General features: G+C 48.2%; 1 long non-coding RNA gene and 2 other non-coding genes across 4 annotated transcripts; 2 read left to right on the forward strand and 1 right to left on the reverse strand.

Annotated features, from left to right (window-relative positions):
* The first annotated feature begins 402 nt into the window (after positions 1-402).
* LOC103681948 lies at positions 403-10,042 on the forward strand. 2 transcript variants are annotated; one of them, XR_005838762.1, is made up of 3 exons: positions 403-510; positions 1,661-2,183; positions 9,085-10,042. It is a non-coding gene; the product is annotated as an uncharacterized LOC103681948 (long non-coding RNA). The 2 variants fall into 2 exon arrangements; XR_573345.2 differs by lacking the exon at positions 403-510 and adding an exon at positions 600-1,369.
* A 2,218-nt stretch (positions 10,043-12,260) lies between these two features.
* TRNAR-CCG lies at positions 12,261-12,333 on the reverse strand. Its single transcript has one exon. It is a non-coding gene; the product is annotated as a tRNA-Arg (tRNA).
* An 8,210-nt stretch (positions 12,334-20,543) lies between these two features.
* On the forward strand, positions 20,544-20,615 carry TRNAA-AGC. The gene has a single exon. It is a non-coding gene; the product is annotated as a tRNA-Ala (tRNA).
* The last annotated feature ends 2,244 nt before the right edge of the window (positions 20,616-22,859 follow it).

Here is a 22,859-nt window from a genome sequence, read left to right on the forward strand (position 1 = left end):
GCTTTTCAAAGGTGTCAAACTGCAGAATTCTGCTGTCACAGGACTGGGAGGAAAACACTGCAGCTCAGTAAAATCATGAAGCCTGTGGCAAAAGGCCACCTCCCAGTTTAAAGTTCTTTGACTCTCAGACCATTGAACCTCATGCCTTATTCCAGGATCCAGTGAGGTAATGGTGCAACGTGCACCTGTTCCCAGGACAAAGAAAGGGGTCTGCAGGTGCTGTGGGAGAAGCAAACCTAACTCTGGAGGGACGGGCACAGTGTTCACAGCTGGACGACCTGGAAGCAGTCTGGAGGCAGCCGACAGACACTGGGGCACCACTGAGAGCGCGAGACCGCCCGCGTCCTAGAGAGCCCTCCAGAGCGACCTTGGTTCCCCCCGCCGGCCGCTCTAGGACCCGCCTCTTTAAGGTCCACGGCAGCGGATCTTTACTTCCGCTCCCGCGGCGCGCGCGGCCCCGGCTCCCGTGGGAGACCTGCTCAGCCCTCAGAGGGGGCGGTGGGCCTGCAGGTGGGCGGCCGGAACCTGCGGGGAGGCTGCTGGAGGGGGCGGCGGGCCAGCAGCGGGGCGGCCGGAGGGCTGCCCCAGCCTGATTGGGCCCCTCTGCGCGCTCTTCGCCCGAACGCAGCCTCCCGGCGGCCCCGCGCACGCCGCCTCCTCCAGGCTGGCCGCCGGAGCTCCCGCGGGGCCGCGCGCTGTGCGGGGTGCGGGGAAGTATCACAGGAAGACGCTTGAACTCGAGACCGTCCCGGGCTTCCCTTTCGGAGCCCTGGAGTTACTTGGAATTGCAGAGTATTTCTTTTTAGCCTCATTGGTTGTGACATCAAGGAGACGTTGGCGGAAGGGAGAGCGGGGACTGGACTCGGGTCCCCCCACCCGGACGCCGCACCCCGCGCGCTCCGCCGTGAACTCCGTGCCTCTGGCGCCGCGCATCCGGCAGGAATGCGGAGGGAGGGGCTGAGCCCAGCGTCTGGCGGGCGCCGGACCCAAGCGGTCCGCACCGGGACGGACCCCCGCGCTGGGCTTTCACGGTAGAAGTCGCCCCCGGGGGTGGAGAGTCAACGCGTTCAGTGGCCGGGCCGCGCATGAAGACGCGGGACCTTGACGTGCGCCGGTGCTCATCCATCCCGCCTCCACCTGCTTGTACTCGCTCTTGCCCACCTGCGTGTGTGTGAAGCCCGCTCCCTGACCGCTCCTCGGCGCCAGCCTGAGAATTCTTTCCTCCCCGCGGCCACGAGGGGCGGAGCAGCAGCCCCCGTGAAGCGGGGCCGGGAGCTCCCGTGAGGCCCCTTGGCCGCTCCTGTTGCTGGGCGAGCCCGGGGCCCCGCTGGGTATCAGCAGCGCTTCAGAAACCGGAAGGGACTCTTAGGTGTGAATGTGCTGTATAGACGGGGTACTCGCCCCTGGGGTGGAGACAGGGGTGTGGACTTAAGTAGCTGCGTCCCGGGTCGGTACCCAAGAGGGGGGGACACCTGCTCGTTGTGAATCGCAGAGGAAGGGGCAGCCAATTGGCGGGGCAGCAGGAAAAGCGAGAACCTTTCATTACCTGGCAGTTCGAGTTTGTGATCGCTCGTCTTTGCTTACGGACAACTATGGAAATTGTCTTTCTGTAGCGTGTGCATAACTTCAGCGGTTTTTTTCTATTGGTCTTTCTTTATAGTTTCCTGAGTCGGAATGTATCTGGCATCTCGGCCGTCCTGTTCTTCGTAGCGTTTCCTCCTCCTTTGCCACACTGAAGAACCTCGAGGGGAATCTCAGCCGAGAGAGCGTAATGCACGCGGGGGGTTATTTCAGTCCGGCAGACCATGAAGCCAAGCGGAGCTGGAGCTTTGAGCCTCCGAGTCCGGAGGACCCTGTGGGGCTTGTGACCCTGAAGGTGGAGGAACGTGCGCGCATTCGGAAAGGAGACGCCCGCGTTCAAAGGGAGAAGCTGCGTACCAGGGAGCTCTTTCGCAGGTGCTCAGACAGTTTTGCTATCCAGAGACACCTGGACCCCTTGAGCTCTGAGTGGCACGGGGCTGGGTGAGCTCTGCCACCGATTGCCGAAGTCCAAGACCCCGGCGAGGAGCAGATGTTGGACCGGTTGGTGCCAGAGCAGTTCCAGACCGTCCTGCCCGAGGAGCTGCGGCCCGGGTGCGGGGAGCGGGCCGCGGCTGTGCTGGCGAGTCTGGAGGGGGAGCTGGGTGAGCCGGGAGAGCAGGTGGGACAGAATGGAGCTGTCCTTGGAGAGGGGTACAGGTCTCTGGTCTGCGGGGTGGGGGTGGGGCATCTACCCGGCACTTCCAGAGTGGACAACTTTCAGTGTTTTCTAAACATAGAGCTACTAGCTTAGGGGTTTGTTTTTATCCTGTTAGGATTTTTCAGGGATTTTTCTCTTACATCTGATTCTTTACTCTGTTGATGCCCTCGGGAAGAGAGGCAGATAGTGGAACATTGCTTCAGCAAGTGCAGATACCTAGCTACCAAAATGAATACGGAAAATGACCTTTTCCGCGTACAAATGAACCTCTCTTGCTGTTGTGCGATCTCCTGTTACTAGGCTCAAGGTCAGCTTTCTGGACGGGGTGTTCTGGTAACTCCTAGAATGTGCGCAGGGAGAGAGAGACTCACATTTGGTGCAGGGAGAGGAACAGCCCCACCAAGCCCAGCTGGGCCGTCCTGCACGGACAAACTGCAGCCATAGATGGCCGCGTGTTCGCGCTGCTGTTGTTTTCACCAGCTCGAGGGGGTACAATACAATCCAGCAGTTGTAAGAGTACAATTTCATGAGCTTTGACAAATAAGTCAATGGCCATAAAGCTGTCCACACGAAGTTTTCATGCTCTAGAAACATTCCTTCCTGCTCCTCTGAGTCAGTCCCTTCCCCATCTCAGACCACTGGCAGCTGCCAATTCGCTTTCTCTCACTGTAGTTTACTTACCTAGAACTTCGTAGAATCACAGCGTCGCCTTTTGTGTCTGGCTTCTTTCACTGCACAGCGATGGTTTGCGGTTCTTCTGTGTAGTACTGTCCGTAGTTCCTGCTCTTTCATTGCTGGGTAGAATTTCAGTGTATGGGTACCTTATTCATTTGCCAGTTAATAGACGTTTGGGTTGTATCTAGTTTTTGGCTATTATGAGTGAAGTCTGTCTGAGAACACGCTTTCATTTCTCTTGGATAAGTATACGTAGAGGTGGTATTGCTGAGTCGGATGGTAAGTGTACTTAACGTTACAGGAAAACTGCCAGACTGATTTCCAAACTAGCTGTGCTGTTTTGCATTACCTTTAGTATTTGCTTTTTATCCAGAAAACATATTGTCCTAAATATTCACTAAGGGATCGCATAAATAGAGTGACATATTTGGTTCTTCAGCTTTAAAAAGTCAGTTGGAATGATTTTATCTTTTTTTTTTTTTTTAAGATTTTATTTATTTATTTGACAGAGAGAGAGCCAGAGAGCACAAGCAGGGGGAGCGGCAGAGGGAGAGGGAGATGCAGGCTCCTCGCTGAGCAGGGAGCCCGATGTAGGACTGGATCCTGGACCATGACCTGAGCCCAAGGCAGACGCTTCACCGGCTGAGCCACCCGGGAGCCCCCTGAATGATTTCATCTTACTTGTAAACACATATTGCAAGGAAAGATAGGCTTTCCTAATTACAGGGAATCTGTGCAGTCCTGGACTGATGAAGTTAGATCAGTGAGATTGTTGTGACTTCAAGTACCCGGGCGGGAGGCGGGAGGCGGGAGGCGGGGGGGCTGATACAAGTCTACAGGGGTAGACCAAACTACCAAGTAGTTTGGACCAAGTAGACCCTGGACGACGTAAAGTGGTGTAGCCCAGTCACCTCACTGTCCGCAGGGATTCTAGGTTGGTAGCGACGGGTGTGGGCAGGTGGACCCACTTCCTCCTGTTGGTCCATTTCTTCTCCAGGACTAATGCGCTTTAATCATTGTAGCTTTCAAATACATTTTTAAAAGTTCTTTAAATTTTTATCTTTTTATTTAAATTCAAGTTAGGTAACATATAGTGTAGTATTGGTTTCTGGAGAATTCAGTGATTTGTCTCTGACACACAACGCCCAGTGCTCCCCACAGCAGGTGCCCTCCTTAGTGCCGTCCCCGGTCTGGCCCATCCCTGCCCCCCCACCTCTAGCAGCTCTGTTCTCCATCGTTTAGAGTCTCTTATGGTTTGCATTTTCATCTTACTTTATAAGATATATTTTTCATGTCTAGTAAGGCTGGTCCTCCTCACTGCTCTCTAACAGTGCTTTTCTGATTAGTATGTGTTCATTTTCCCCGGTGAACGTTAGTATCATGCTATTACCTCCCTCCTTCACCCCCTCCACTATTTGTGTTTACATTTGGATTACATTGAATTCCTAGATTAAGAGCGAGGCCTATATTTCTGTTTATTGAAGTCTTCCTTTTTATAAGGCAGCAGTTTTTTAAAATCCCAGTAGAAACCCTCCGCATTTGTTAAGGTTTTGTTTTTTAAATTTATTGTTATAAAAGGGATCCTTTTCCCATTGCATGTTCTAACATTGTTTAAGCACTGTCAGCAAACTAAGTGGCCGTGTGAATTCTGAGTCTGGTGTTGATCGTGGATGATGTTACGTAGAAAAATGCAAGAAAGTCCTGACCGCCGATCAGCCGTTAAAGGTGCAGCCGTGGCAGCAGAAAGAGTTCATGAATTCATATCCCGTGGTTTATATTGTCCCCAAATGCAGAGACTGTAAAGTTTAAACTTCCCTTTTTATTTTCATTTTAGGTGTTTTGTTTGTTTTGTTTGTTTTGTTTTGTTTTAAGCCAGACTTTATCAGAGAAGTGATTTTGCTGGGTAACATTTGGAAGCACAGATAATAATAATCCTATGGAAATGTTTCTAAATTTCTTTGTAATCCTTCAAATTTCAATGAGGGATCCCAGTTCAGTGTTTTCCTTTCATTGTCTACTTCTAAAATCCTCACACTGGAGTATGTCATACCGGAGAATTCAGTTGCAATTACTTTATATCAGCTGCAGATAAAATACTCTTGCAGGGCCCCTTCTCATGGGTACGAATGTTCGATCAGGGGACACCGGGGGACTGTGACATCCTTGCTGCCCGTGGTGGGGCAATCGCACATTCACCCAGTGTGTTGGGCATTACTACAGAGTGTGATTGAAGAAGGACATCCGTGCCTGCTGCCAGCAGAAGAGCTCCCTGGTCCTGATGCTGAGGGCTCTGTTCGCGGAGCAGCCCCTGGGGTGCACGCAGCTGTGAGCTTTGCTCCGACAGAGCACCTGGGGGGAGCTGAAGGCCCTGTCCTTGCAGGGTCTGCATTCCACTTCGATGGGGTCCTCTTGCTCTAACGGGACTCTTGAAGAAGAAAGGACATTGTTCGTATTTAATGACTTAAAGAGAAAAGCAGGGATCAGACTGGATTCCAGGTTTTGCTTGGCTTGTTTGATGATAAAGGCATACAACTCCTGTCACGATAGTGTTTTGTTACTACAGAATGCTTATGGTCCTGTGAGAATTATTCCTTTTGACTAAACCATATTGTGTTTAGTGCAATTTGAGTTTCTTTTATTCGTTTTCCCAATCCCACTAGCTTTTCTGTGTTCTCTTTCTTTTTTTTAAGCTTATTTAAGTAAGTGCTACACCGAAGGTGGGACTTGAACTCATAACCCCAACATCAGGAGCTGAGTGCTTCTCTGATGGTGCTCCGTCCATGTTCTTTCACTCACACTTCCGTGTGTCACACACTTGTATGTGTATAGCAAGCCTGGCAGGCTCCAAGTGCTGGTGTGCAAAATGAAAACTGAAAACACTATTATTTTATTTTTTTATTTTTAAAGGTTTTATTTATTTATTTGACAGAGAGAGAGACAGCCAGGGAGAGAGCGAACACAAGCAGGGGGAGTGGGAGAGGCAGAAGCAGGCTCCCAGTGGAGGAGCCCGATATGGGGCTCAATCCCAGGACCCCGGGATCACGCCCTGAGCCGAAGGCAGACGCTTAAAGACTGAGCCACCCAGGCGCCCCTATTCTATTTTTTTTAAAAGGTTTTATTTATTTGACAGAGAGTGCACAAGCAGGAGGAGCAGCAGAGGGAGAAGCAGGACCCAGGGACTCGGTCCCAGGACTCCCGGATCATGACCTGAGCTGAAGGGAGACGCTTCATGGACTAAGGCACCCAGGCGCCCCCGAACACATTTTTTAAAAGTATGTCAAATATAGGAATAAATAAAATTATTACAGTCAGACAGTAGAATGCAATATGGCAATTAAAGGAAATAAACTATGTCTGTGGCTGTTGACAAGAATAGGGGCCAAAATTCCAATGTTGGTTGAAGAAAGAAGTTGCTGAGTGTGTGGTATCATTCCTATAAAGTTTTAAGAGCACATTGTACTATTTATTACCGGAGATGTGACCATGTAGGTAAAGATAACGATAACGAGAGCAACTAATTTAATTCCCTCCCAGACCAGACTAGAAAGATTTTTAAAAATGCACAAACCCACAACAGCAAGGAAAATGGAAGGGCAGTTAACATTTTAGAAGCAGGAAAGCAGATTGACTAAGGCTAATTGATTTTGCAAGTTTCGTCAGTGACAAATCTCAGTTCACACAGTGGATGGAAGGCAACAGCAGTTATGTCTGTGAGTGAGCGTGCAGGCGGCCGCGGAAACAAGGAAAGTTCGTGTAAGTTGTTTAAGAAGCACTTAGATTCTGGGGTCTCCGGCCCGTTCCTCACTGCTGGTTGTGATTGCTTCTCTGTCACAGGTGGATACTGGAGACTGTTCTCTAGAAAGGGTGGCTATACTGAGAGATGGTCAGCCCAGGGGAGGAGAGGCGTGCCATACTGAGATGGGATGCCGTGAGTGCATGCTCAGTGATTGCTGAGACTGCCCCCTCCGCTGTGCCGCCCCCATCCCTCAGAAAAACTGAGCAGTTCATGCAGAGTCCCCATATACCCCCTCCTCCTCTTCACAGTACAGTTTCCCTTATTAACACTTTGCATTAGTTTTTTGTTACATTTGTTACATGTTGTTACATTTGGTACAATCGATGCTAATGCTGATACATTATTTACTAAAGTTCATAGTTTACATTAGGGCTCACCCTTTGTGCTGTACGATTCTGTAGGTTTTGACAAATGTACAGTGTCCTGTACCCATCATGACAGTCCCATACATGACAGATTCTCTGCCCTGGGGGTCACTCTGCCTGTTCTCAAGTGAACCCAAGGCAACACTGATCCTGTTACTGTCTCTGTAGTTTGCTTTTCCCCAGGGTGTCATGGAGCTGGAATCACACAGTATGTAGCCTTCTTTCACTTAGAAGTATGCATTGAAGGCTCTTGCGTGCCTTTTCATGGCTTGATAGTTCTTTTTAATTACTGAGGTTTGTTAATTCAATTAGGCTCCAGTTGCAAGTAAGACTGAACTGTGCTCTCTTCTTTATCAAAAGTGGTGCGTTTCTTTTATCTGAATGCCACGTAGTGTGATAAGTGAATTAAAGCAGGAGGTCGTTAGACGGAGGGGCCTGTTGCTCTGGCGGCTTATGTAAGTCGGCCAGACTCCGCCTACCGATGCTTCGAGGTTTCAGAATTACATTCAGTGGTTGCAAACAGCCAAGGAGGCGTTAAGCTACAGACAGTCAGCACTTTCCTTCTCCTTTTTTTCTTTTTCCTTTAAGTAGGCTCCATACCCAGCCTGGAGCCCAGTGTGGGGCTCCAACCCAAGACCCCGAGATCAAGGCCTGAGTTGAGATAGGAGTCAGCTGCTTAACTCACTGACTTGATATGTGTTAGATAACTATAAAGCCATGGGTCTGAAGCTACAACTTTTATTATTAATCATTAATTTCTAAAGTGTCAGAACAAAAGGAAAAGCATTTTAAATATCAGAACTAAAAAGCACATACTCAAAGAATAAAAATCCTTTAAGTAAATGTAATTTTGTGGAAACTCGTTGCATGGTCTGCCTTTTTCCTCCTTTTTGGTTTTTGCAGTTAAGAACCAATGTCCCCTGCTGACAGAGCCTTTCAGTCTTCCCTCACCTCACTGCCTCATTCTCTTTTTCTAGGTTTCTTTTTGTTCTTGTTTTTTGTTTTCTTTTTTTAGTAATTTCCACACCCAACATGGGGCTTGAACCTATGACCCCAAGATCAAGAGTAACACACTCTTCCAACTGACCAGCCAGGCACCCTTTGAGAACATAGACCTCTTCGCAGAATAAGAATTTAGGTGGACGGCACTTTCGGACAGCCCACAGATTGTGAAAGAAATCGTAGCAGTTCTCTCGGGGGGTCATCATTCCCTGTCCCCAGCATTCAGTTCCCAATCACTGCTCCGTCTTTCCTTGGGTCTTTACACAGAGCAGCTTGCTTGTAAGTGAATCCAGTGTGCGTAGGCAAGGCCACACGGCCGTGTACCAACTGCAACTGTTTGGAGGATAACAGAAGGTCCGCACATCACTTCTCTGGATTTTGACGTGTGCAGAACAGTGCTCGCTTGGGCACGCGTACACCAGTGTTAAAGTGAACGGATCCGTGTGGGCCCCGCGCAAGGATGACATGTAAATTCAGGAAGCGTTCCATATCTTTAAAAGAAAAAAATTAAAAATTAAATCAAGCAGGAAATGCGGGTTTGACTAAGCTATCCTTGGACTAACTAAATTTCACCCTAACAGTTGAGTTCCTATCATTGTGAAGTCAATATTCCCCAGGGTAAAGCTTGTCTAAGATCTAAAAGTCAAGTTAAAATTCACATGAATGGTGGAGAGCTCCTGCTTCACTAAAAATGAAGATACATTTTTAAAAGGGGCAGAATATTCAGCATAGAAAGTAGGTGCAGAGGACAGGTGACCAAAGTCCCTGATAGCTGCACAGACGAGCGAGCACAAACGAGGCGAATGTGCTCCAGCAGCAGAAGGCGCCCAGGGAAACCACGGGACAAGTACCCAAACGCGACTTCTCTCTGCATCATTAGACCAGGACTCTTTAGTACAGAATTCAGCGAGTTCTCTGCTCTGGGATCCTTAATAAATTTGATGTAGAATTTGTAAAAATGACACAGTATTCCTATTTTAACTGCATTTCATTCAATTTTATTACAGATATCCCCCTTTCATGGAACATGAGATAAAAAGAGACTGTGTTTCACCACTTAAGACAGCGTGCCCTTCCTCAACACTATGAAGGGCATTTATGAAAAACCCACAGTGAACATCATCCTCAATGTTGAAACACTGAAAAAGCTTTCTCCCTAAGACCAGGAATGTGGCAAGGATGCCTCTCTCCCCACTATGCTATTCACGTTGTACTGAATGTTCCAATCAGAGCAATTGGACAAGAAGAATCTAAGGCCTCCGAATTGGGAAGGAAGTAAAAATGCAGTCTCTACTCACCGAGGACACGATCCCAAAGAACCCACAGGAGCTAACAAATGAACTCGGCAAGTTGCAGAGTACAAGACAGTCACACACAAGTCAGTTCCGTTTCTATCTACCGGCAGTGAACAGCAATCCATACAGACAGTTAAGAAAGCAATCCCAATTATAATAGCTTTTGAAGAATAAAATACCTGGGAATGAATTCAGCCAAGGAGGTGAAAGACTTGTACGCTGAAATCTATAAACATTCCCGAAAGAAAAGAAGAAAAGAGGACCCAGAAAGGACATCCAGGGTCCCTAAATAGGGAGACCAATGTTGTGACGGTGTTAATAGTACCCAGAGTGGTCTACAATCAATATAATTCCTATCAGGGTTCCAACAATCTTTTCTGCAGAAAAGAAAACGCCGTTCCTCCAATTCATACTACATTTCAATATGAATTGCTGAAGCGATCTTAGAAGAACAAAGGCGGAGGGCTCACACTTCCGATTTCAAAGCTTAGTGAAAGCTCAGGTAACCAAAGCTGTGTGGTTAATGGCGTAAGGGTGGACATACAGACCAGTGGAGTAGAATGGGGAGTCCACCAAAAAACAATCCAATTTGAAAATGGGCAGAAGACCTGAATGTTCTCCAAAGAAGACGCATAGATGGCTAAGAGACACATGAAAAAATGCTCCACGTCACTCATCACCAGGGAAATGCAAGTCAAAACCACAAGGAGATGTCCCCTCACACCTGTCAGCATGACTAAAATCAAAACCACAGAAACAAGTGTTGGTGAGGATGTGCAGAAAAAGGAAACTTGTGCACTGTTGGTGGGAATGCAAACTGGTGCAGCCACTGTGGGAAACAGTATGGAGCCTCCTCAAAAAGTTAAAATAGAACTGCCCTAGACTCCACGTTTGTATTTACCCTCCAAATACAAAAACGCTAATTCAAAGAGATATAGCCACATCTGTGTGTGTTGCAGCCTTATTGACAACAGCCAAATTACGGAAGCAGCCCAGGTGTCTGTCGACTGATGAATGGATGAAGAAGGTGAGGTTCATGTACACAACGGACTATTACTCGGCCTCAGAAAGGATGAAATCGTGCCATTTGCAACAACACAGCTGGCTCTGGAGACTATTGCGCTAAGTGAAATAAGTCAGAGAAAGACAAATGCCACATGACCTCACTCATGTGCAGTTTAAGAAACAAAACAAATGAACGAAAGGGAGAGAGACCAAGACACAGACTCTCAACTACGGAGAACAAACTGATGGTCACCAGAGGGGAGGTGGGCGGGGGATGGGGGACATAGGTGATGGGATCAGGAGCACACTTAACCGTGGCAAGCACGGAGTCATGAATGGGACTGTTGGCTCATCATTACATTGCACCCCTGAAACCAATACAACACCGTATGTTAAGTATACCGGAAGTAAAATTTAAGAACTAATAAAAAGAATTGAGAGTTCAGAAACAAACCCATATGTTTATGATCAAATGATTTTTTAAAAAACATGAATAATGATTAAATGATTAAAAAATCATTTATATGTGTATTATTAGTTGTGATTTAAAATAATGATTAAATGATTAAAAAATCATTTATATGTGTATTATCATAATAATAATAATCATAATAATAATCATTTATATGTGTATTATTGTGATTTAAAAACCTATAAAATTTTCCATCTTAACCATTTTTAAGTGTGGTAAGTAGTGTTAGTATATTTATATGGTGGAAGAGATCGGCAGAACTCTTTTTATCTTGCAAAATTGAAACTTTATACCCATTTGACGATTTCACATTTTCCTTTCCCCCACTGAATGGTAACCACCATTCTACTTTGTTTTTTATGAATTGGACTGTCTTAGAAACTGTGTAAGTGGAATCATACAGTATTTGTCTTTTTGTGACTGGCTTATTTCACTTAACAAGCTCAAGGTTTATCCATGTTGTAGCATGTGACAGGGTTTCCTTCCTTTTTAAAACAAAGTAATATTCCATTGTATGAATATACAGATTTTGTTTATCCATTTATCCTTCCAAGGATATTTGGGTTTCTTTCACCTCTAGACTATTGTGAATAATGCTGCTATGAACATGGGTGTGCTGCTGCTTTCAATTCTTCTGGATCTATACCCAGAAGTGGAATTGCTGGATCATTTTTTTAGTGGTACTATTTTTAATTTTTTGAGGAACCTCCCCGCTGTTCAGATCCATTTATGGCATTTGCACTCGTGCTAAAAACTGAACCCATCACGACTCAACTAACAGAAGTTGCTCCGGAGGACAGTTCAGTTTAGGACAAAAGCCTTCGGTGCCTTCTGTCTTTATTTAGGCTTCTCTCTGCGATCGCTGTTTGGGAGGTAGTGCTGTATTTATGGTAGCTAAAGGAAATCTGGAGAACACTGATTTCAAACCACGTACAAAGCCCCAGTCATAGGGAATCCTGTGCCTAGAAATTCAACCCACCCTTACCCCCTTTTCACTGATTTTTTCAGTGAACCCTTCCCCTCCCCCCCCCCAAAAAAAGTTCAGTGACCTGAGCTTAGGGAAGAGCAGGTGTCTCCAGGTTGTCCACGAGTTAGCAGTTTCTCCTGCCAGGATTACTCTGCCTGAAGACCCCGCCCCCCATCCGTGTTCCTGATCTCAGCCTGTCGCTTATCCCCCTTCCTAGGACTTGTAACAAATTTTGGTCATTGTGTTTCTGTCTACTTGATGTCATCTGTCTACTAGAAAGGAAGCGCCTTGAGGACACACCTGCTACTTGCGTCTTGTCCGTCGGTGAAGCAAGTGTCGCACAGCAGACAGCTCGCGTGCGCTTGTTAAATGAGAAGGAAAAGGCTGCTCAGCGGACCGGAGGGAACCATACACGCCTTACCCGCCGGCAGCGGAAGAAAACAGCGACCACGAAGGGACTCGAACCCTCAATCTTCTGATCCGGAATCAGACGCCTTATCCATTAGGCCACGCGGCCAGTTGGTAGGTCTGTTTTACTACGTTGGGTATAAAGAGTGTATGGCGCAGTGGGGAGGGGTCCTTCCCGCGGCCCGTGCTGGGGATGCTGCTACTACAGAGCTGCTCGAGGTTAGCTCCACCGACAGCTGAGCTACGGACCCTGCAGGGCCCGCGAGGACGCACAGCTCAACCACCGACAGTGCGGAGCCCGCGAGCGCGCACAGCTGAACCACGGACCCTGCAGGGCCCTCAAGGACGCACAGCTGAACCACGGACCCTGCAGGGCCTGCGAAGGCGCACAGCTGAGCCACGGACCGTGCAGAGCCCTCAAGGGCGCACAGCTGAGCCACGAACCGTGCAGGGCCGGCGAGCGCTCACAGCTGAACCACGGACCGTGCAGAGCCCTTAAGGACGCACAGCTGAACCACCGACCCTGCAGGGCCCACGAGGACGCACAGTTGAGCCACGGACCGTGCAGAGCCCTCAAGGGCGCACAGCTGAGCCACGAACCGTGCAGGGCCCGCGAGGGCGCACAGCTGCACGTCAGGAAAGGCAGGCTGGCTGCTGGAGGGGAGCATCACTGAGGCGTTGACCGATGCTCGGAGAGCCGGCGCAGGTGCGCGGGGCTGATGCTGCCACCTGCTTGGGGCCCGCCTGGGGCCGCCTGGAGGCCTCGAGGGCGCTGCGGGCCGGGGAGGCCGCACAAGCCCGGAGAAAGGCTGGCCACTCCGTGTCTGTGAGCTCCGGGGACAAGGAGTGGAACTGTCCTCGACGCGGCGGTGTCCCCTGACTCGTTTGCGGCTTAGTCCACCGAGCAGCAGCGGTTTGGAAAAGCTTCACGGCCACCAGGAGTGTGGGTGGAACAGGGGAGGTGTGAATCGTCCAACCCTAGAAGTAAAGCAGTAACCCCGTCTGTCCAGGGACTTGATGGTTGGGTCCCTTGAAAATGACGAGTTGTTTGAAGCAAACCCAAGTCAGAGCAAAGTTCTCTCCTCCGCTCTCCCACTCTCCCACGGAGAGGGCCTCTCCTGCCAATGTCGCCCATGTCTGCAGGTTTTCTCCAGCAGTATCTTCCCTGGGGATTAAGGCAAAACCCACATTCTGGCCCAATCCTCCGGTCAGCATTTTTGGAGTGCCTGCTGGGGAGGGCTGGGGTCCAGGCACCCGGACCAGGGAGAGACGCGCGTGCGCGGAGGGTGTCCCAGAAGGAGCGCAAGATGCGTCCTAATAACACGTGGGTTATAGAAATAGCTGCAGAGCACAAAAAGAGACAGAAATATCCCAATTCATTTTAGGAAGGTAGTGTAGGGGAGGAAAAAGTGACCCCTTTGGGTCTCTGGCTGTGTCCAAAAATTAAAAGGACAAAGAGATTAACAGGAAGAAAGTATGGAAATTTATTAGATGTAAGTTTTGGGTGACATGGGCACCTTCATGAGGAAGTGAAGACCCTAAGAAACGGTGTAAGCTGAATATTTTTATGCTGGGTTTGATGAAGAGTGGGTAGCCAGAGAGAAATGGTATACGTCAAAAAGTATGGGGTAAGTGTAGTAAATTGGGCGAGGCTCAGCAAAGCCTGTTCGTTAGGATTCTTCTTGATTTTCCTTTGTTTTCTGGACATTCCTTTCCTCTCAGTACAGGGAAGGGGCCTCTCACTAGATGGTCTTATGACCTATTTCGCGGGTAGGAGAAATGGCTTCTGCCATTTTGGGGGGATCATGCCCTGAACCACACCATATCCCTTGGGTAAAAGGTGAAAGATTTGCAATTCCTGTTCACCAAGCATTGTCACTCTAACATATTTATTTCTGCAAGGAGTGGGGGTCCTCAGTCAATTACTTTCGGAATAGGGCCGTGAGAAAATAATTTCAGTGAAATGCAAGATCTAACCACGGAAGTTCAAACCTCCAGTCTAAGTAATGCTCTGCCAACTGAGCTATTTAGTGATTCAACGTTATGTGGATTCTTTGCTCAAGGCAATCTTCCAGTAGATTGGCTTCCCAGACTGCTAGTATCGACCAGGGAAAGTGCCCGAGCCCTGGGGAGGGCTGGATGGACAGAGACGAATGTGTCCTCTGTTTTCAGCAAACTAAGTAATGGCTGGGCCCACTTGCCACAAACCTCACTGAAAAAAAGCTTCACACGTTCTCCCTAAATCTATTGGACCCTAACTTCTGTCTCTCTCCCCTTCCCCTCCTTTGCCTGATTAACAAATTTTCCTTCCCCCATTCATAATTAGAAATCAACATATTTGCACTGCCTTAAAAGTAACTTTAGGGCTAAAATCTTAGAATTTATACTTCAGAGAGCAAACAAGGAAATGTGAAGGAAGGGGGAAAAAAGGGAAGACATTCCTACATTATAATATTTACATCTACAGCTATCTATAGCTGTCTAATCCCAATTTGTTAAATCACAGGGCTGCAAACGTTTCTGCATTTTCGTTAACCATGACGTGCCCCTCAGTTCCTTGGGGAGGCAAAGGAATGCTGCTTTCCACTAATACAGAAAGGTATGGTTGAAAATCTGGGAGCTTTTCCCTGAAAGGGTGATGGGGGCAATAGGGAGGGTAGGGGTTGGGGAGTAGGACTGACATACAGCCCAGCAAACTATAGACCTGCCAGTTCTGTTATGGCCCAAAAGGCAGAAACAAAACCAATTGACACATAATTCTGAGACAAAGAGCATGCTAGAGTTTGTGATTTTATTAATAATCTTTTGATCAAAGAGTGAAAATACGGATGGGAAGAATCTTAATACCCCTAACAAACAAATTTAGAAATTTGAAGGTGGACTGCAGGTCCAAGCTGGGAAGAAGGTTTGCGTGACAATTAAGTAGCACTGTTTAGAAACTTCCAGAGGAGGTAACGTTGAACTTCTTTTTTTAAAAAAATTTTTATTTAAATTCAGTTAGCCAAGGTATAGAACATCGTTAGTTTCTGATCTAATGTTCAATGATTCATTAGTTGAGTGTGTCACCCAGTGCTCATCACATCACGTTGAACATCTGACGTCTAAACTCTTTACTGGATTCTCTTGGATTTTTATCTTGACATCATTACATCTCTCCTAACCCAATTTTGTACTTTTTCTTTCTTCCCTTCATTGTTCTTGTACTTGGTTAGACTAGACCGACCACATTATTCTTTAAATATGATGTTGGCTTTGGATTCACAAGGACGATCTTGTTTTAGTTTTAGGATATGGTAGAAGCACAGAAACAATCTTCTCCAATCTGCCTGGGAAAGTTTCTGATTTTTGAGTTTTTTTTCCTTTTTAGTTGCATGCTGTATGATGTATCCCCAGGACTTACTTGTCTTATAACTGGAAGTTTGCACCTTTTAACTCTCTTCACCTATCTTGCCCCCACTCTGGCAACCACTGATCTGTTCTCTGTATGTATGAGGGTTTGGGCGGCTTTGTTTTCTTTTAGGTTCTGCTTATAAATGAGATCATAATGGTATTTGTGTCTCTGTCTATTTATTGCACTCGGCCTAAAGGCCTCAGGGTCCATGCCTGTTGTCACAAACGGCAGGGTTTCCTTCTCTTTCTGGCTGGACAATATTCCATTTTATATCTATCTATCCACACGCACATGCATATGTACATATATATAAATAAAATGTGTGTATATCACCCATTCATCTGTCGACGCATACATAGGCTTTTTTCTCATACCCTGGCTATTGTAAGTAACGCTGCAGTAACCATAGGGTGCAGATACCGTTTCCACTTTGTGTTTTGCTTTCTTTGGACAAATACCCAGAAGGGGAATTGCTGGATCATATGGTAGTTCTGTTTTTAATTTTTGGGGATCCTCTATACTGTTTTCCATAGTAGCTGCACCAATTTGGATTATGAATTTTTCCAAATTCCTTTTGGCACCTACTGAATTCATTTCATTTTTTCTCCTTCAAGCTATTAATTCATCTTAATAATGAATTTTTTCTTGATGATAGATCATTCTCATGTTCCTGGGAAAGTATTAGTTCAATACGGTGCTCACTGTAACATGCTAACAGTCTGTTCATAATTTTTGCAACAATACACATGAATGAGATCAGTCTTCTGTTTCCTTTTCATTCAGCTTTGGAAAGGTTTGGAGTCAAGTTTACACAAGCTACTTTAAATGAATTGGAAAACTTATTTTTTTTTAAAAATTCTTTATTCAAATTCAATGCAGTTAACATATAGTGTATTATTAGTTTTAGGGGTAGAATTTAGTGATTCATCAGTCCTATGTAAGACCCAGTGCTCATCACAACATGTACCCTCCTTAATACCCATCCCCCAGTGACCCTATCCCCCCCCCACCTACCCTCCAGCAGCCCTCAGTTTGTTTCCCAGAGTTAAGAGTCTCTTATGGTTTGCCTCCCTCTCTATTTTCATCTTATTTTATTTTTCCTTCCCTTCCCCTATGAGGAAAACGTAATTTTTAAAAATATACTGCAGAACACTGTAAATGCCATTGGAAGTGTACATAATGTTATTTCACAGCCTGCCATCATTTAGGTGGCCACATTGCTTTTCTTTCACCAGCTGCTCAAGGATTTCTGAAAATTGTTACTATATCCTGAATATGCTGTGGGTTCTATGCGAGATGTGGAGCTGCTCCGATAAGACACGTGAGAACTGCTGATGGAACGAACTGGGGATAATGAGGGGCAGCTCAAGTTCCCTGAAAACCAGTAATTTCAGGCTTCTTTTCTTTTTTATATTCATTTATTTTTCCTCAACAAATAATTTATTTTTTAAGTTTTTTATTATGTTATGTTAGTAATCAGGCTTATTTTCTTTTTGCGTTACAGAATTGTCCAATAAGAAATTATTTCAAGTCAGAGTACCTCAGCTTTGAGAATGTTCTTCTCTAGCAAGAAAAGAAAGCCGAGACTGAGGTCAGAAGGTGAGCTTCAAATTGGCCGTACGTCCTTACCTTGCTAAGCAGTACTGGGCACAAGGAAGGGGTGTGCCGCTCCTGGTACTAATGTTTCCCAACATGACGTCAAACAATTCGTGGCCAACACAGTCAAACAGTTAGTGGTACCGTGGCCACAAATAACTCTTAGCAGCGTCTAGGTTAGAAAGCAACGCTGTTGTGAGCAGGACTCAAGCTGGCAGAGGGGAGCCCCAGGAGAGTTCAAGTCAGCGTCACAGCACTGGACTCTCAATTCCTTATATATCTATATCAATCATAATGTTTTGCTTTGGGTAACAATGTTTGGGGTAAACATGCATGATTTTTATATTTTTTTATTAAAAAGACTGTATTTATTTATTTAAGAGGGAGAGAGAGAGCAAGAGCACAAGAGTAGGGAGAGGGAGAAGCAGACTGAGCAGGGAGCCCGACGCAGGGCTCAATCCCAGGACCCTGAGATCATGACCTGAGCCAAAGGCAGACACTTAACCAACTGAGCCACCCAGGTGTCCCAAGATGCATGATTTTTAAAATTCAGTGGCAGGGCAGATGCCCATCCTCTGGAACCAATGCTTATATACTATTGGGGGCCATCTTTAGGAAAAAAATACAAAAGTGTGAATACAAAATTAGCTAGGAAAGTAAATATTTATTTAGAGTAAGAAATTAAATTGAAACAAATTACAAATTTTGAAATGTTGATGAATTCCACAAACATCACAAAAAGTTAACTTATTAATATACCTTTGTTTTTTCTATGTTATTTAGCTGCATTATTTTTATTACTTTTCACATAACAACAGTTTTGTAGTATTATTTTCTTTAGAGAGAAATAGATAATTCAGTCTTCTAACATGGTTAAATTATTTCTTCAATATAGTTTAGAAGAGGTGTTGGTTTTTTGTTTTTTCCTCACAACTTATTGTTGGCAATGCCAAGCATATTTTCAAACTGTTGTTACATTTGGGGAATCCTTGAAGGCTTTTTGTTTGTTTGTTTGTTTTTAAGATTTATTTATTTGAGAGACAGAGTGCAGGGGAGAGGGAGAGAGAATCCCAAGGAAACTCTGCACTGAGTGGGAAGCCCTCCTGGGGCTCAATCTCACAACCCTGAGATCATGGCCTGAGATGAAACCAAGGGTCAGGTGCTTAACCCGCTGAGCCCCCGAGGCACCCCTGAAGTTGTTTTCATATGTGAACCGCATTTCCACTCTTGCACAGCATCCTGGGAAGAGAGAGTGAAAAAGAACCTTGGCCCGTGAGGGAAGTGTGGCGGGAAGCTCAGATCTCCAAGTCCTCCTGCTGAATTCAAGATGCTTTTCTGGTGTTTAAAAAATGATTAAGGAAAACCACTGAGGTGAAACAAACAAACTTCAACTCTTCGTGAAATGGATAGTCTCCTTGCAGAGAACTGCAAAATGGTGTAAAAGGCAGGAAGCTTTTATAGCAGGAAGACTAAAGAACAAGGAAGAGAAAAACAACAATTTGCTGGTTGGCTGGGGCCACGTCAACCTTGTTCGGGGCCAGAAGGCCCAGTTGGCCTGGTGTTTGGGGAATCACCGGATACTCTGCAGTTCTGGCCAAGCAGGTCATTCACAGGGATGTGGCAGTTACCTAAATTTCGGTTTGCTGACGTGACACCCCCTGGCAGGAGTGGCTCCAACTTGGGCTCGGAAAGCGATTTCAACAAGTGTTTATGTGAGAAGAAGGAAATAACAGAGAAGTCCCATCCCACTGACCACAAATAAAAACAAGTAACTAAGCAGAAATCCTACAGCTCCCAGCTCACTAGCTTGGTGAAAGACAGGGACACCCACGTTACTCAAGCGACGGGTGTGCATCCCGTGAGAGCACGCTGTGTCTTCAACTTGGAGACTCTAAGCCCTTCCTTCTGTTCAGAAGGTCCTATCCTTCCATCTCCGCAGCCTCTGCTGGTTGAGGCCTTCACCCTGTTCCACTGGACGAGCGCCGGTACCACCACCAGGCCTCCTTCCCTAGAGCCGACAGACCGGGTCCATGATTAATCAGACGTTGAGCAACTGGCTGTGCAATCGTGTGGCAGCCCTGGCTCTGCCTTTATCCCCCCAGTTCTGCTCCTCGAATTTGCTTCGAGCCTCAGCCCCGTGTGAGCAGCAGAAGGGCCAGCGGCACGTGTAAGGCCTCCAGGGCCAAGCCCGGCTCAACGGTTCTTCCCTTGGAGGAGAAGGACGTGGTTTGCACGCCCATGGATAGAGCTCGATCCTCGGATCCTGTCAGTACAATGCGCTCGGAGGCCTACATTCAGAAACTTCGTGTTTTTCTGAGAATCTTGTAAAGCATACGCATTTGCGTGCACTCTGTGTTTTCTCTGCGCAAGATTCCCAACGAAGCACGCGAAGGGGGAGGCGAGCGGCAGAGCCGGTGCTGCAGTCAGGAGGCCCACTCCCCACCCGGCCCTGCTGCCCGACGACCACAGGCTGGTTCCCGCGCCCAGACAGATGCAGATGAGGACAGAGCTAGCGATGCCGGGGAGGGAAAGCAACCGTTCTTCAGATGCCGAGACTTAGGGACTTCGAGGGCAAGGAAAGCAATTCACAAAAAGATGGCAAGGGTCAATGCTTGGTAATACAGCTCTGCCCGGCGTGCCGAGAAGTCTGTCTTGTGTTCAGACCAGCTTGTCCGCGGGACAGCTCTCCTCCCGGTGCAGGCTCCCCGTCTGAATTCTTCGGGCAGTCAACTAAGCGGGCGATCAAGAGTCCTTCCCGAGTCCGTTGGGGCTTGATTGCCCTACCCTGGAAATAATCCGCATGCACAGCGGCGCACTGCGGCGCGGCCCACGCAGCACAGCCGTCCAGGGAGTCTGGAGCCCGCTGGGCGGTGAGCGGCCTTTGCAGACCCAGCCTCCCGCGACAAGGCCCGCCTTCCGCGTCTTTGCAGTCGGGGCGGGCTCCGGCCGGAAGAGGGCGCTGCAGGGCCGCCGCTCCCGCGAGCGGCTCCTTCCCCGCGGTTCCCGGTCCGCGCCGTCCGTGTCTCGCCGCGGCAGGTGCGCCCCCGCGGGTGCCCCACGCGCGCAGTTCCCCTCCCATCTTGCGTGCCCCCGGCTCTCCGGCCGCCCTCCCCGCACGGAGGCCCCTCGCAGACCTCGCCCTGCGCCCGGCCGCGCGTCCCCGGCAGGTGGCGACGGAGTGAGGTCTGCGGACCAGACGGGGAGCCCGGCCGCAGGACGGTCTAGGACGGAGAGTCCTAGGACTGACCTCGACGTGGCCAGCCGCCGTTTGTCGCGGCGGCAACCGGTGGCGAGAAGCCATAGGTGCGTTTCCGAGCCCTCTGCAAGCGTGAGGGGGTGTAGCTCAGTGGTAGAGCGCGTGCTTAGCATGCACGAGGCCCCGGGTTCAATCCCCGGCACCTCCACTTTTGAGAATCCGCTTTTGCTTGCCCTCCAGCCTGGCGGCCTCATCGTTTGTTAAACTGTGTCTGCTGCGCGCTTCTTTTCTCGTTCTTTCCTTCTCTTGCAGTTCTCTGAACTCACAGGAAAAGCCAGGAGAGCTCACGCGTCTCCGCTCCAGGCCCGGAGCGGCACCCCGGACGCCAGGTCTGCAGCACCTGCTCCTGCGGATTCCCCGACCCCGAGAGCACGCGCGGCACCGCGTCAACCAGCGCGGCACAGAAATGCCAGACCGCAGCATGACCGAAGAGAAGACGCGCACGAAGGGCAAGGCGAGAAGAGAAGCAGGGCGCGGTGCCGGGAAGTTCCCCGCAGCTGCCCTGGCGCTCTCTTCTGCAGCCGTTCCACCCTCCTCCGGGGACACGCGCCTTCCTTTCCGGGTCGGTTTCCCACCCCCTCCCTCTGCAGTTATACGTTCTGTGCATTTCTGTGACTCGCTGCTCCTGACTAATTACAGGAACTTTTAAGGCATAAAGCAAGCTTCGGGTCTGGATAAAAATCCTTCTTATCTGACTTGAAGACGCACCTGCTTGGCTCATTTTGAAAGATACATTAAGGAGAGGAATCAGAAAGTAAAGACACAGCCCCCATGCCCTTTTCTTACCACTCCTGGCTCCACCCCACACTTTGAAGGGCTTTGCACCTGCGTGTGTGAACAGCTCAACACACACTTCCAAGCTTCAAACACACCCTGGCAAAGAGCCAGTCAAGGGCCAGCTGCGGGGCCTGGGAGCATGCGTGCCAACGGCATGGGCCGCCCTTGGAAGGACCGCCTCAGAGAAGAGGCCTGGGCACGCCCTGGAAGAAGGGACCATAGGGCTGTTTGAACAGAGAATTCCAGGGGCTCCGGTAAATGGAGTGTGGACTCCATATGCAGAGGAGGAAACCTGGCCTGGGGAGGCCCCAGGGCACACCGCCTGTTGCCGCTAGGTAAGCACAATAGGGAGCGCATGCTCCACAGTTTTAGGGGGTATTTGTTTAACCAAACCTTTCCAAGGTACTTCTAAGGTTAACCTCACTGCCTGTCCTTCCCCAAATACCCAGTTTCCTGACTCATGTATGTGTGTCTGGTAGTGTCCCTTTTGGAAATACGCCTTGTCCCTGCTGGACACAGGGCTGTATACTTCCATTAAACTGTGACAATACTTGCAAAATTAGAAGGTTATGTAGGGGAGGAAAAAGATTTCCTCAACCCTCTTAGGGTCCCTGGCTGGGACTGACATTAAAACGACAAGGACAGATTAACAGGACAAGACAACAGACATTTATTTAATAGAAGTGCTACCTGACACTGTGACATGAGAGCCTTGCCCAGGAGATGAAGTCCAAAGACACAGCCCTGGGTACCTTCTGCCAGGTTACTGCAGAGAGGGCAGTCACGCAGGCCTAGGAGAGGGTAAGGAGTATGAGGAAACTGTAGCAAATTGGGGGGAACTCAGCAAGGTTTGTTTTTAGGGGTCTGCTTGGCATCCCTTTGTCTTTGGAAGTAAGGATGCTCCTTTCCATCATAGGGAGGCTGTCTCTCACAGATCCCCTCTGAGGACCTGTTTCAGGGAAGAAGGGCCACAGGGGAGCTCAGAGGGACCTTCCTGCTTTTGCTGTTTTCTCAGAGTCCTTCAGCTTAAAATATTTAATACACCCAAATGCCATATTTGGAGCAGCATGTGCTGAACTCCCTCAGCGACAGGGTAGAATGTGTCAGAGGAAGAAGTCAATCTGAACTTTACGGGGTCCTCTCGCGGTGTTGTATGCGAAGGGTTTGCGAGGCCTTTGTGGCGTAGGTCCCGTTATCTTAGGACTCTTCCACCGATTACACAGGGAGGCCAGTGGACGAAGGGGCTCTGATGCGATTACACACGGAGGCCAGTGGACGGAGGGGCTCTGATGCGATTACACACGGAGGCCAGTGGACGGAGGGGCTCTGATGTCTGCATAAGCAGATTAAAACAAAGCCCATCTGTGCTTCAAGGTTTGGAAACAGAAACAATAAGGACAACCGATCACAGCCACCGGGGCGTTCTAGCCAATCAAATAACTGCCTTCTTTGCTTCTGGGGCTTCTCTGTGTCCAGTCTGTCCCCCCACCTTGTGTGGGGGGGAGGCCAGTGTGCCACTGGCTGACCCGAATCCGTTTTTGCTCAAATAAACTCTTAAACATTTTAACATGCCTCAGTTTCTCTTAAAATAGGACTAAAGGTAGAATTTTTGGAT

The sequence above is a fragment of the Ursus maritimus genome, unplaced genomic scaffold (assembly GCF_017311325.1).
Source record: "Ursus maritimus isolate PB19 unplaced genomic scaffold, ASM1731132v1 scaffold_30, whole genome shotgun sequence".
Lineage (NCBI taxonomy): Eukaryota > Metazoa > Chordata > Mammalia > Carnivora > Ursidae > Ursus > Ursus maritimus.